We start from the raw sequence: 5,670 nt of genomic DNA, 5'->3' as shown, positions 1-5,670 counted from the left end.
TTTCTCTTTAAACACTCGCTGCATTTTTAAGTTTGCAAACTGGTCCTGGTCTTTCTTACAATCTTAACAAGTACATGTTTTCCCTTTGCTAAATGCTTTATCCCTGAGCCATCCTTAACAAGAATAATCCATGAAATTGCATTCAAAGCAGTTTTTAATTACTGTGGGGAGTAGTTCATTCCTGAGCAAAGTTTGTCTCTCTGGTGTTCTCCTCGTGAAATGAGTTCTCTCCTAGGAGATGTCTAAAATCCCTTGTCTAAACAGACTTCTGGCAGGCTGTTGCTCCTGGGTTTAAATTCAACTTCTTCGATCAGTCTAACCTCCTGATACAGATATCATTTGTTGTCCAGTTTCTGGTCCTTATTTAGGAGTAATTTTATGTGACAAGTTTATTTTCCTAAAATGTTTGCAATAATATTTCCAGTTCTACATACTCATCTAGAATCATGTCACTCACCATCGAGAGTTAGAAGTTCTACATACTCATCTAGAATCATGTCACTCACCCATCGAGAGTTAGAATCTATTTCTCAACATCTGGAACCCGGACAGATGTTGTGACTGCCTCAATAAATAGAAAAAAAAAAGCATAATGTCCAACTATCATAAGAGGTAATACACTTTCTTCCTGGATCTATCTCTTGGAACCCAGTTACCATCTTATAAGGAAGCTTAGGCTACATGTTGGTGTTTTAGCCAGTCGTCCAAACTAAGGGACCAGCTTTTAGCCAGCATCAGCCATCATACATGTGAGTAAATGAGCCTTTAGGTGATTCTAGCCCCCAACATCTGCTTTTATCAGCTCCTCGACTAGCAGAACTTATGCCAGTCCTTTTATTTTACTGGGGGCACAGGACAGCAGTGTCTGGCTGCAGCCACTGACTTCAGGGAAGAAATAGACTTAGTCTCAGAGAAATGCAGGAGAAAGGCAAAGCAGCACTTAAGATGCTTCCTCTCGCCCATGCTCCTCAGCCCTCTGCCGCCCTGTATCCTCGGAAGCTCTCTCTACTTGCAGCAGCTCAGTACAGTCTTTAGCCTCCCTAAGGGTTTCTCCTATTTATTTTGTTTCCCTAGCTCTTGAGCTCTCCATTTCTCTTTTACTTCTACAGATTTCTTATGGTTGATATTAATACAAAGAGACAGCAGCCCATGCTAGTTCATTATCTTGACAACAAAACAATAAAAAGTATAGATAAGAGAAACTTTTGCTTATCCACTAGATATTTTATACTTTGGATACCTATCATAGTTGGCCAATTTTCCAAATACTGCCTTGACAAGGTAAAGTACGCACAGAGATATCTTTGCAGGTGCCAATGAAAACAAGGGGCCCTGGCTTGGATAACATTAGTGCTAAAGATGCCTACTATCTCTTAGTCATTATTGAAACTTAGCATACTAACCAAACATATAATTGGTTCTATTTAAGTTTACGTTTCTCAATTCCAACTGTATTTAAATAGAACTCTTTCATGGGAGTTTTATAAACAAAGAAACCAAACCACACCTTAAATAAACTAGTTACAAATTGGTTTAACACCTAAACATTTTAAATAAGTTTGTTTTATTCAGAACAAACTCTAGAGTTCTATTATCACAACACTGGCTTAGTTTGCCAGTACTGTTTCCAGTGTTTCATTTGTACTTCTATGTCTACTTTCTTCATAGCTTTGTGAAAGATGGCTGTCAGTCCTGTACTTCAACAAAATATCTTGTCTTGTAATGCAAAACTGACTTGTCTTAATTTAAAAAAAGTTTCTATAGACCTTCTATTGTTTCATAAACTGGCTCCCACACATGGAGGACAAGGAGAGATGAAAGAACGAGGCAGATCTCTCTGATTGGTAGATGGCAGGTTTAATAAGCAAGGGAACTAACGTATGAAGCATGTCTTAGGTGGCCCCAAGACAAGAATATCTCTGTACTTGCCAGCCAGAATCTTAAAAGTTTATACAGAGGCCTTAACAAGGCTTAGTTATGTGTTCTGTCCAAATGGTCTCAATGACACCTACTCTCTCAAGGTTGCCTCCTTGAGACAACTCCTAGTGTGGGAACAGTGGGCAGAACATACTTTCCGAGAACAAAAAAGGGGCAAGAAGCCTCTGATCGCCTGGATCTAGTTTGAGAGGCAACTAGCAGTCATGTCCTCCTGATGACCTCTTTTAACACCTTCTCTAAAATATCCAGGATCCCTTCATAGCTTAACTTTCTTAGTCTGCCTAACTGCAGTGGCTCTACCGCCATCTAGGCTCAGAGCCTCACACTCAAAGCTGAAAACTATTGACTTTAAACAGAGAGCTGGATATTTCTCTAGCAAAATGGATTTTATTCAGAAACAACAAAGAATTTAATTCAAGACCTGTAATCTCATGGTGAACCACATTCAAATTCAGAGAAACAAAAGAGAGGAACCCTGTTTTATAGACTTGGGAGGGGCTGTTGCTCCCGTAGTTTTGGGGGAAAAAAACGAGTAAATTCTTGACCGATGTTCATGGTTGGCACATTGTAGAAAATCTAAAATGTTTATTAAAATAATTGATTAATGTTTTGGGGTAAGAGAATTAGAAATAAACAGTAAGTCTACAGAGGCTAACAGTGTCAGATTCATTCATCTGTGCAGATGGGAAAAATCTTTGTGACCATCTGCTCCTTTACTTTGCAGATAAAGAAAGTGAGGCTAAAGGATGTTGCTGAAGCCATGCAGTCACTAAAGGACAGAGCATGGTGGAATCTGGTTCATGTGTCTCTGCTCAGGACAGCAGCCCTGCTGCGCCCACCTCAGGGTGGTCAGCATCTCTGTTTGCCCCATTAACAATGTGGGATCCCAGGCATAGGGCAACCTGTCTGGCCACGAACACAGAGGCATTGAGAGGTATCAGCTAGAGCACAGAAACACATCTCAGGCTGCACAAGGGACCTTAAAATAGCTCCCATGTGGCAGCACTGCTTGGATGGCTTTGGAAAGACAGTCACTGATTGAGCCAAAAATCCAGAGGAAGTTTTCAGTTCAAGGTTGAAGAAGCTTGCAGCCCAAAGTCAAGGGGCTGGAACCTCATAATGTTCTAATAATCCAGAGAGGTATTCGTCCCTGTGGTGTTGAGGAATGTTTAAGTGGGAAGTGTTGTCAAAGTTAAAACAAAGAATTCTGTTTTATTTAAAGCTCTTGTTCCTGATTCATTCTGGGTGATGAGTAATATATCTTTAGGTGGGAGGTTGATTGACATGCAATTGTGGATGCCTGGCGATGGTTTTCTGCTTGCACCTGCCTTTTAGAGTACAAACAATGTTGTGTGGTAAAGTGAAAAATGGGGAGAATAAAATAAGAGGAGTATTTAAAGTCACTCAAATCCCAAAGTGACCAAAGCATTCATTAATATCCCCAGATACTGGGCACTGAATAATTAGTTTTCAAAATAAATGCAGTAATTCACCAGCTTTATTTACAACAAGAGCCAAGCTTGGGAATTGAAAGGGCATGTGGCTGGATAAACTGCTTTTATTTAGTCCCTACCACAAAGCCATATGAAGGCAAGCATTTAATACATGCTTTTGATCATCCTAAAGATGGGTTTTACTTGTGAGAGTTAAAGTAACATCAGTCAAAATTAAGAAAGCTAAAATCTTCATCATATGAAGATCTGCAGAATCATTCTAAGAACTAGTCTTCCTACTCTTAAAAAATAAGTGAAAGAACAGTTAATGATCAGAAGATTGTACCAGGACACTTTTCCACATTTCAATAGGAAACATAATTTTTCGAAAAAGAAATGTAAGTGGATAATAAACATATATAAAAATATCCAATCTAAGTAATAACGCAAAATGCAAATTAAAAGAATAATAACCAAATTGGCACAGATTAAAAAAGAAAATAATGCCCAATGCTGATGAAGGTACAGTAAAGTAGGGCAATTCTCTTTTGCTGATAGAAGTGTAAATTAATTTATTCTTACTGGGAAAAAAATAGAAATATGTATCAAGAGCCTGAAATTGCTTATAGCCTTTAAACCAATGATTCTATTTATAGTTACCTTGCCTGAAGAAATAATTTTAAATACAAGGCTTTATGCGAAAAGTTGCCCGTGCCAGCATATTTTTAATACTTAGAAGTAAAAAAGAACTTAAATGTTTATATATGTTAGGATTTAAAGAATAATTAATAAAGCATATAAATTAATCTATATAACATATACACACAAGAAAAAGTTTTAAATACTAGAAAAAATATTTTTAAATCTGAATGATGAGATTCTCCAAATAGTATAGCACGCATGATGAAGTAAAATTTTGAAAATGGATAATTTTTTTAAAATAGATAAAAGATACTCACTACAAATGTGTTCTTATCCTTGAGGGTTTTATCTCACTAAGGTGACACTTAGCTTCAGTTAAAATGGGATCAAACATGTAGAAGTCTCCCATTATAAAGTACTTGCACCGATTCCTGGACCCTGATAAAGATTCTAGCCAGCGATGTGGAAATTTGATTTTGAACCCAACGTTTGTTAACAGTACCTGCCTCTTGTTCTCTCTGATAAACTGAACCAGACACACAAAAGTTAAAAGCCCTGCACAGCCACTTCTCTTCATCAGCCTCATTTAGGTGTCTTGTCCTTATTTCATGCCAGGCCTCTCCAGTTGTTGGTTTCATTGAATGCCATACTGAAGATAGTACTTTCAGTTCTTTTTAATCTGTGCTAATTTGGTGAATCTTACACCCAACTGGAAACATATATCTTGCAACACTAAATGGTCTCATTCTATTATTCAGTTATTCCATTTTGTTCTTACCAGTTAACACCCCTTTTGATAGAGGCCCATAATAGAAATTTTTCATTTTTATTATACTTAAGCATACAGTCTGAAACATGTAAAATTCATCTCTTGGTAACAGTTTACTAATTTGTATATATATTTTTAAAATACAACTGGCAATGCCAAGTGGCATATGTGGGGATGCTACCCTTGCGCACTTCTCTAAAGAATTCTTATGGAAATAATGAAGAAGTTTCCTTCCATCTCCAATCTCACTGATCACATTTGGCAAGACTTCCTCTTGCCACTGAATGTCCATGACTCTTCATAAAGAAATTTCTACATAGTTGAAAAATAAGTATGCTCGCTATAAGGTAAAACTTATGTACTTTAGTCATGGTAGAAAAGTGACCTGATTAAAGAATAAACTGGTGATATGGATTTTTTTAGCACAACCATTCAAAACAAATTTCTCCAAAGCACTAACACATTTTAAAACCATAAAGGATTAAAGTACTTAGGAAAAAATATATCACATTGTGCAGCAAAATAATCTCTTTTCAATCGAAAAGACTGCTTTGTCTATCATTATTTTTGATAGTGTGGAAGGAGATTCAGCAATAACTTAAGAGTTAAGTACCCTCTCTCTCTTTCTTTCAGTGTCTTTTGTCATAAAGCAGGCATTTGCTTCGAAATTACTGAAGGTTTTTCAGAATGATATGTTGTTCACTTGCCTTCCTAATCACCAGTTTATAGCTCTCCCATATTAATTTCCTGAATGTTTTGAAGTTATAGGTTTTTCTTTGCAGACAGGGAGATGTTTTCTGAAAGAAGCAGGGAAGTTACAAAGAAGAAAGTGTTTCCATTATTGACTCAGGCTACATCCTAAGTAAGTAAGTAAGTAAGTAAATAAAT

The sequence above is a fragment of the Pteropus alecto genome, unplaced genomic scaffold, assembly GCF_000325575.1.
Source record: "Pteropus alecto unplaced genomic scaffold, ASM32557v1 scaffold171, whole genome shotgun sequence".
In the NCBI taxonomy this organism is placed as follows: Eukaryota; Metazoa; Chordata; class Mammalia; order Chiroptera; family Pteropodidae; genus Pteropus; species Pteropus alecto.
This window is presented reverse-complemented; position numbering follows the sequence as displayed.